The sequence below is a fragment of the Accipiter gentilis genome, chromosome 18 (assembly GCF_929443795.1).
Source record: "Accipiter gentilis chromosome 18, bAccGen1.1, whole genome shotgun sequence".
NCBI lineage: Eukaryota > Metazoa > Chordata > Aves > Accipitriformes > Accipitridae > Astur > Astur gentilis.
This window is the reverse complement of record NC_064897.1, coordinates 25,482,515-25,492,366: the sequence shown is the minus strand read 5'-3', so window position 1 is coordinate 25,492,366 and position 9,852 is coordinate 25,482,515. Positions and strand designations below refer to the sequence as shown.

At 39.6% G+C, this 9,852-nt stretch overlaps 1 protein-coding gene across 3 annotated transcripts in view; it reads left to right on the top strand.

Annotated features, from left to right (window-relative positions):
* The window catches only part of LARGE1 (LARGE xylosyl- and glucuronyltransferase 1), a 291,152-nt gene continuing 281,300 nt past the window's right edge, over positions 1-9,852 (top strand). For all 3 annotated transcript variants that reach the window (XR_007508668.1, XR_007508669.1, XM_049821626.1), the window contains exon 1: positions 1-87. The gene's annotated coding sequence lies outside the window, so the exon portion shown is untranslated. The remainder of the gene's footprint in view (positions 88-9,852) is intronic.

The following is a 9,852-nucleotide window of genomic DNA, read 5'->3' as shown; positions in this document are numbered from 1 at the left end:
GTGTCCTGTGACGGCCCTTGATCAGCAAGGCTGCGAGTCATGTAGAAGCCGCAGTAACTGCAGAGTCTCTGATGGATAATTGGATTGGTAGGTTGGTTTTGATATTTTTTTTTTTGGTCTTTTAATTGCCCGCTGTGGTAGCAGGTTCCTTTTCTCCGCCCTGTTGATGTTTAATTATCACAATTTTTGATTTATGTTGTGTGTTGCATCTTTCCTGTTCAAAGTACATACCCCCTTCTCAGTTACTGGCAAGGAATGCATAGCTTGGAGGTATTTGGATGGCAGTATGTAGCAAGATTTTATTTTTTTTAATATCTGAAATATGCATGACAACTTTTTTTGTTTCTCTATTTAGATGACATGAAAAGTTTGTAAGTTTTTTCAGGTCTGGAGAAATAAGCACTGGTTTTCTTTGAAGTAGCACTGAAAATAGTATTACTAATATGTTGAATTCTCTATGCCAGCTATTCAATCTACAGGAATTCCAAAACACAGTCCTCAGAAAGCCAAAGCGCAGAGCAGTGGTGAATGACTGCGTGTCTGTTGGCAACATTAGGATCTGTCAGAGGCTTGATGTGAAATTTCAGTGTGTAGGATTTAATATTAGCAAAAGTAGTATTCCTTCTGAATGAATTATTTTAGAAAACTGGTAAAACTAGGCATCTCCCATGTGCATGTAAATCGGTGAACTGAAGTGTTCTTAAATATAATGATTTTGAAGGAACAATCCTCCAAACTATTACTTGTGTGACTATTTCTTGCTCAAATGTGTATTTTTTATTTTTTCCTGAAATAAATGACCAATTGTCAATAGACCCTTACTGGAATACTCTTCTATTTCATCCTCTCTCTGATTTCTTTTTTTGTACGTGTGCCTTTATAAGAGCAATCTTAAACAAACTCGCACATACACAAAACCAACAAAACCCAAGCCATTTTGCTTGATGTTTATAAAGGCTAATAATGGGTAAAATTCATAACCTGACTCCAAAGTCTTTGCACTGTATGCTAAACTTGATCTACGTGCAAACTCATATCGATGTTGATGGGAGTGCTTGTCTAGATCCAGAACTGCTGTTCCTTTTTTTTTCTTCCCCTGCCTTGTATGAAAGCCTGTGTTAATGAGCTCTTGCCAGCCTTGATTGAAGACCTCTCATCAACTGCATTAGAATAAATTAAAAAAATATCCATTTTAAGGATATGAGATTTCTGGTGTATCTATTTTTCCTATAACCAAAGTGTGCCATTAATATTGACTTGTGTGAGAAGAGGACATAATGGCCAGTGCAAGTTTACAGTTGGTTATTCTTCGTGAGTTTGTCTCCATTCTTTCCAGAGTTAGCTATGTTGGTTATTTGCCTAATTCTATGGCTAAAAAACTTTCTGAAAAGTAGTTTTGTGTAAGGAAATATACACACAGGAGCACATGCGCTATTTTTTCTCTGTTAGTTGTCTGGGTTTGCCTCATCTTTCTTCTTGTAGGGAATGCTAGCTTTAAAAAACAGTCATTGTTCATTATCCCACACTTGGCGTAATTTAAGAGCTGGAGAGTCAGAACTACCATCAAGAAAGGTAACTTTACTTTTCCTTTTCTTGCTTTTTCATTGGATCGCTAATTTTCTTGTCCTTGTGGTACACCCACCTGAAGATAAGGGTTAAGAAATGAACTTTGTACCTTGTAGGGATTCATGGCTCTCTTTGGTGTCACTTGGCTCAGTATTTGAAGGTCTATCCTGTGTCTTGTCAAAGCTTGTTCAATGCATGGCTGTAGAAGGGGAGTAGCAGATAACAAATGCTATTTTATACGGAGGTTGGTGGCTCAAAAATCAAGGAGAAAATTGCTAGAAAGGATTATCCTGGCCTTGGCACTGACTCTGAAGCAAAACTGCCAAGGCTGGAATCCTTGTTCAAGTGCCATCTGTGTCAGAATTAGAAGCAAACTGTGTAAAATAGTTCCATTACCTGTTCTAACGTGCGGATCAGACCAGGTCTGATATAACAATGCTTACAGTAGTATCCACATCACTGTTCTTTCCGGGATATAGCTACTATTTTCACAACAATGGAGTTAACTGGGTAGAAGCTACACTTAGACATTGCTGGGGTTCTTCTTGCAATTTTATCCAATGCTATAGCAAAAAGCCGAATGTAAACACATAAGCCTGATGATGGAGGAAGCTGGAAATCTCAGACAGTGCCGGCAGAATGCAATCTTCCTCACTAACCTCCGCGTAAGACAGGTACACTTGAAAATAATAGAAAGAAATAGCTGACTTTTTAGGGATAGAGTTCCCTGTCCTTATGCCTCTGATCTCTTGACCAGTGCTACGAGGAGATAGATGCCACTACCGCTCTACTCTTCTCCCATGCATTTTTGAGTATTGATGAGTCATTTCTGTTATTCCACATCTACACCAATTTTCTGTCCTCGGGGAACAGTTGCGCATGTTGACCCAGACCCCTTGCACGCTGCCTGAGGGGCAGCTAGTCAAGGGTCACATCAATTAACAGTGTCTGGCTTTACTGTTTTACTGTTTTCCCGGGTGTCTGTGAAGATGATAGAAATTGTAATAATTTTTGATCTGCTGTTGCTTGGCAAAACTGCAAGTAGCAGTGCTAACACCAGAACCACAGCTTTCTTAAATCAGAAGGGCAACACCCATATCTGTTTGAGCCTGCTTTCACATTCTGGCACTGATACACTTTCACAAGAAAACTTACGTTCAGAAAAAAAAATAAAAATCTTTTTAAGCACCACTCTATTTACTTCACCAGAAATTTTCTGCTGCTTAAAACTTCCAGGGAAGTTGAGTTGTCATCAATTGCAGCTTTCAATAGTTCCTCTAAAGTTTATCCCAGAATGTTATATTTACAGTCAAAATGCCATCATTTCAGTTGTATCATTAGCTTTTGGATTTTACCTCCTGGTAGGTATTTGACAGCTAAGACTTAGGACTAGGAGAAAACCAGAAAACTATGTTATTGAGCAATCTTCATTTAAATACAGAGAAGAAGAATGAAGGATTTTTGTTTTGAGGAGGAGGAAGAGGAGAGAAAGGGTAGAGAAGTGAAGGAAAGGAATTGTGGAACCTGAGCTAAGTTTTTTTTATTTTTTTTTGAAATATGAAACTCTTTCTTTTCTCACAATTTCCAGATGGACTTTTGTACTTGTTTAGGGACGTGGAAATGAATTTGTCTGTTTGGAGAAAAGAATCGTTCTCATCCTGGAATAAAAATTGCTGTTGAATGGTGGAATGGGGGGGGAGCACAAAGAATCATGAACTGTTCAAATGAGATAAAGTTTCCAGCTGATATTCAGGCTATCCAGCTGATAACCCAGCTCCTCCTGGCTAGGTTTCACTTTCCTCCTCTCTCTGACTCCCCTGCTGTGCCCCTGAACCTCAGTCGCCTCAGTACTAAATTCCCTTGGTGATTGTTTTCCCTTCTGTCTTCAGTTAATACTGCTGCTAATCAATACTGCAGATGGAATTTTATGTTCAGAAACTACTGGACTTCAATGTATGAATCTGCTTAATTCAATATTTTTCAGGCCGAAGGTACTAGAAAGGTGTATGCTACTGGATAGAAATAAGAAATGAAAACCAATCATTCTAGCATTATTAAATCCCCAAATATATGTTCTTTAGATCATGTTGTTCTTAAGAATATTAGCTTTCATTTGTTTTCTAACAGAAGGGAGTCCTAGGCTTCCTGGTTTTTATAGAAAATGAACTGACATTAGCTATAAGGCTCTGCAAGCAGCAGTTAAATTCTGTATTTCTGTAGTCTCATCTTTTTTCAATCCTAAGACTGGTTCTAGAGTGTGACTTAGATTTAAACACAGGGAGGTTATCATGTTAGACAAGTCTTCTAAGATAAAATATTGGCTGGCATGCTTGAGATTTCTTAAATAAGATAAAGATGGTTCCTACCAGTTTAAACAGGTACAACTGTCTGTGGTTTCGGATTCTTTAGCGTTGAGTGTGCCATACAACTAGATGCTGTTTTATCGAAGCAGGGAATTGGAGCATTGAAGAATGAGCTCCCTGTAAAGGTGGACATTTTCTGTTGTTATTATTGCAATACTTTATAACTTACATCCTTGATCTTTGTCTTGCAGAGCTCTTTAACATCAACTACATTTATGAGAAATCTGTTCCTCTTCAGTGACTCTTCCAAGTAGTTGAAATCAGTAGGTGATGATGTCGTAAACAATTTTTTGTACTAGGAAAGTTGCATGTTGACATTAACTTCCACAAAGCAAAAAATGATAAGTTTAAAGAAATGGTAGAGCTTTTAGTTTGGGATGTCTTCCTTCACTGAGATTTATGTTGACAAAATGCAGGATGCTGTAAATGGAGAAAGCGGGGGGGGAGGGAATCAGTACTGGTATTAAGTCCACTGGAAGATGGGACCTGCTAGTGGCTAAACCAAACCATTTGGTGATGGGTAGGAAAGGGAGGCTTTTGTACTTGATGTTGTTGATTTTATACCAAGTTTTTCAGACTACTGTCCAGAATGCAAACCAATAATTTGGTCTGTACTATTACCTCGGAGAGCAACAATAAAATGTACAAGCTGAGAACATTTGAGATGCAGCTGTCTTCAACTCATTGTCCAGCAACTGTCTTGCAGTTTAGATGACTTTAAGAAGGAAGCAGTGTGTATGAGAATAAATTCACATCCTTCCATAGCTGCTGCTCAGACCTCAGGTGTAAAGAGGAGAGTATACCAACAGTGGCTTAAGTGACTACATTTCCTTCCAAATATTGCAGTCTGCTTCCCTTTTCTCTTGTTCTTACTATAATGATAGTGCAGCTTAAAGGCTGCTGGATTAAAATAGTGGCTTCTAGCAAACTTCTGGGGTCATTCAAACTCACATTGTTTAGATTAGCGATGCAGATCCTTCATCATTGGAACACCTTCTTTCCATATGAAGGCATTCCTTTGGGAATGATTCCTCCGTGGCCAAAATCAGATCACTTTCCAGCTGGTTTGGACAGTGGAGAGCCATGCGCAGTACTGCCTTCTTGGCATCTTGGAATTTACATCTCTATTGTTGGTACCCACAGCCTTGCCCCTTGCTTTTGCATGCCCTGTTGGGGCAATTGGATGTAAAATCTCAACTTGTTCATACTGCCAGTGGCCGCTGCTCTCTTGCCAGTGCTCATACCTGGCACCTGAGGTATATCAAACCGCATCATATACCGGTAACATCTGAAATACTGTTTAGTAAGCTTAGATCTTGATTTATGTTACAATCACAATGTTAATAACTGTGCACAGTTGGTGAATGGGCTGAGAAGAAAGATGTTCCTAACATTTTTTTTTTCTTCATCAATATGAGCAAAAATAGTAATATTATGCCACTAGTATGCAAGGAACTGAAATTGATGACAGTATTTTTCATATGCAGAATAGCTTTGCCAATTCTCTAGTCTTAGGCATGTTATGGAAATAAATCCATAGGTTCTCGAATGCTTTACAGAGCAGGTTAGAGTGAGGAAAATGACACTGTAGAAAGATAAACTGATGCACTGTAGGTGAGGTGATTTGAGCAAAGTTGCCCAAGTGGTTAGTCAAAAAGCAAAGAGCAGAACTCTTGTGTGTTTTTGGTTTTTTTATTGTGGTTTTGTTTTTTTTTCTGAATGTTGTTTTTTTTTTTTCTTTTGAAAGAGTCACTGCCCTGTGCTTTAAGCATGTGAAAACACCACTGTCTTTAGCAAGAACTATTGCTTAATGTAGTTGTGCCTTAGATGATAAAACCAAGTCCCTGATGATACTTGGCATATAACAATTATTTTAATATAAATATACGGAATCTATGTGCATCTTCAAACAAACAAAGTTGGTTGACAACTGGATAAATGGCAAAATAAACCCATCACAGTAGAATTTACAGATACTCTTTGTGCATTTAGAGGCAGTGCTGTGACCAAAGGAAGAAAGGACTGTGTTTTACTGCTCAAAACCAGAAAATAGTACAATTAAAGAGGAAGAAAATAGGAGAATGCTTGAAGGAATAAAGAAATAAATATATCTTGGTCTTTAAAGTTTGTAGATTAGTGTTCTTTAACTATGTAGAGTTTTATCTATGTCCAGGTGGTGCTAATAGCCTGGAGAGGGAAACTGGCACAGGCCACTGCCATTTAGCTGAAGTCGCTGTAAATGAACATTAAGGAGACCAGAGTCTCCACTGAATTAAAGACATGCTAACTGGGTTAAAAACGTGGCGCTTTTATTGATGACATTGTTTTATATCTGTTTTGACCAGTGATAAGCAGGGGCAGGCACAGTATCTGTCTGAATAGAAAGCTACTGCCATGTTTGTATGGCATGTATCCCACTGTGCTGCTGGTCGGATTTGTTAAGGGTGAAGGGGTGGAGAGAAATGAAGAAGAGAGAGAAACAGCAGTGAGATAAATCCATATTTAACACGTGTCTGAAGGTGATGTAGCGTGATACAGAACAAATTTTTCAGATGTCCTTCTTTTTGTCTTAAAGTTCTTCAAATTTTTCATGGGTGAGGTTCTTCCCTTTCTGTTCTCAGACTACAAAATATTGTTTTATACATCGGTAATAAAGATTTCTGGACCTGCAGTTAGTATCAAGAATTCTCTGAAATAATTAATTTTGCAGTATATATTATTTTCTGTATTTGGGTTTTGTTCCTCAGTTTCATTTGTCCTGCAACTGGGCATTGGTATATTGAGAAAGGCCAAAGTTTGATTTTTTAAAGTTTTTTTTTTTCTTCTTTCTTTTCCTTTTCTCCTAGGCTTTCATATTTTAAGTATGCTATACATGATCGTAATATAATTTGGGAAAACGTCTTGACTTTCCTGGAATTGCAAATGTAGTATAGAAAGCAGTTACTTATTCATGTTACTAAAATGCCTAGAGGCCTTGGTTGAGAGAGGGCTCCCTTCATGCTGGGTGAAGCACAAATATGCAGACTCTGTGCGTACCTGAGGGGTATTTTATGGAAGAGGAAGGCTGGTATAAAACAGCAATATAAATAGTGGTGCGTGGCTGGAAGTTTTCTGACACAGCAGTGCTTTCGGAGAATCACAGAATGGTTGAGGTTGGAAGGGAGGTCATCTGGTCCACACCCCTTGCTCAGGCAGGGCCACCTAGAGCAGGTTCTGCAAGACAATGTCCAGATGGCTTTTGAGTATCTCCAAAGAGGGAAACACCACCTTGCGCCATTGCTCAGTCACCCTCCCAGTATTCAGTTTGTGCCCAATTGCCTCTTTTCCTGTCACTGAACACCACTGAGAAGGATCTGGCTTCATCTTTACACCCTCCTTTCAGATACTTATTTTTGACATTCCTCGCCAGTTTCAGCTCCAGGTGGGCTCTGGCTTTTTTGACTGCATTCTGCATGCTCATGCAGCACCTCTGCATTCCTCCCAGGTTACCTGTCCCTGCTTCCACCTTTTGTATACTTTTTGCCAGGATCATCTTGTTCATCCATGTAGGCTTCCTGGCATTTTTGGCTGACATCCTGCTTGTTGGGATGAATGGTTCTTGAGCTTGGAGGATTTGATCCTTGAGTATCAACCAACTTCCTTGGACCCCTCTTCCCTCCAGGCCCTATCCCATGGGACTCTTCCCTGAAGAGACAAAAGTCAGCTATCCTGAAATCCAGGGCTGTAATCTTGTTTTTTGCCCTGCTCCCTCCTCTCAGGATCCTGAATGCCACCATGGTCACTGCAGCTTAAGGCTGCCTTTGACTGTCATGTCCCCAAGGAGACCTTCCTTGTTTGTAAGTATAAAGTTCAGCACAGCATCTGTCATTGTTGGCTCCTCAATCACTTGGCTCAGGAATTTGTCATCAGTGCTCTCCAGGAAGCATCCTGGATTGCTTATCCCTGGCTGTGTTCTCCTTCCTGCAGATACCGGGGTGGTTTAAGTCCCCCGTGAGGACCAGGACCTGTGAACGTGAGGTTGCTTCTACCTGTCTGTAGAGGGTCTTATCCCCTCGTTCCTCCTGGTCAGCTGGCCTACAGCAGATGCCCACTACAGTGTCACCCCATACTGGTCTGCTCTTTAATCCTTACCCATAAGCTCTCACTTAGCTCATCATCCATGCCCAGGCAAAGCTCCATGCGTTCTAGCTGCTCTGTCAGATAAAGGACAACTGCATCTCCTTGTCTTTCTGACGTGTCCTTCCTAAAGAGCCTGTATCCCTCCATTGCAACACTCTAGTCATGCAAGCCATCCCACCATGCCTCCGTCATCCCAGCAACATCACAGCCGTGAAACTGCACACAGATTTCTTAATTCCTTGCGTTGGTTTTCTTCGTGTTTATTCATGCAAAAAAAATTTCCACAAATGATGGAAGCAATTCAGATAAAAGCACTTTTTTTGCCAATATAACTGTGACTACTGTGGCAGCTTCTGCTAGCCAAGTTACGTCAATCAACAGTCACTCTTCACACCATCAACCAACATAGCTGGGGTGTCAGAAATTCCCAAAGCGAGAAACCAAGCCTGCCCAAAAGAGCTTACAAAATACAGAAGTAAGAGTGTGCTGAAGTGTTTGAAAACTGATAGTTTGTACTTTCTTTTTATAAATTTTTTTTTAGATTGTACTTTTCATCTCAATAATTTGTCATTTGAGTAATACTGGCTTATTTATTGGGGTTTTTTTTTGTTGTTTTTTTTGTTAAAATGTCTTTGGAAAAAATAAAATCTGTATTCCTCTGTTGCGATCCACTGGAAGCAGCAACTTGGGACAGTTTTGAAAAAAATTCACTGTTGTTCTGGGACACAACTTGTTTTCTCTGTCAGGTTACATTGTTTTTTAATTGATGTGGTATTTTAAGTACATTTTTATATTTGACTTGAAAGTGCTAACGTAAAATCTTAACAGCAGTATATAACACCAATTTTTTTGACTAACCAAACAGAAACCTTTAGCAGGATGGAGACAGATCCAGCTGCACCTGCCATGTGATCGTAATTTATGGAGGTGAAATGCATCTAACGTGGCAGGAACCAAGTCATTCATCACAGATAGCAAGAAATCCAAGTTCTCTTGTGGTTTTGTGTCTTTTTCTTTACCTGTATTCACCATGGATATCTGAGTTTGTGGCACAACTTTTTTGATCACCAAGTACTCATTCTATTTGGTCTGGTTTGAGTCAGGTACAGCTGTCATTTTTAGGACTTAGTATCTTTGATTAATCAGAGCAAAATGGAATTTCTGGTGAAGTTTTAGTGGATCAAGCACTGGTATTCTAGAGGGCCAGAGATAACATTATTAAGAGTGAGAAGCATTTTCAGGAGCTGTTTGTAATGCTGACTTCAATCTCTGTAGTGAGACATCAGTCTCTAATTGTTCATGTTGTCTCAGGTCCATTTTTGAATCCTCTCTGCTTTTACTAAGGAGATTGTTAGATGATACCCTCTAATGTTTTCAGTTAGATATTCCTGTCAAATGTCATCCTGGCAGCCAACTTCCATGCTTTTTTTGCTGGCTGTCTGAGTTGACTGTGGTAACCCAGTGCAAATTCCCACTAGTAACCAAGCCTGCTAAACTAGGCTGAACTATGGGAGGACATGAAATCTGTGCTCCTTGCTCTTAACTAGCTTCTATTCCTTTCTCTATCAAGTTCAAGTCCCTAATTTTTCAAGGCCCTACTCAAAACCCTAGTGGGAGAGTTTCTGCCAGGTTCTCAGGGCTTCAAGCTGGGCCCTTAATGAGCTGAACATCAAATAAAGAAGTGAAAAACTTTGCCATTCTTGCTTTACTTTTACTATGAGCTCTGTTGCTGAAATCAGTGCTGCTAAATAGTGGAGTGAGTGAGGTACTAACCAATAGAGATGAGGATCTGTTAGAGTTCTGC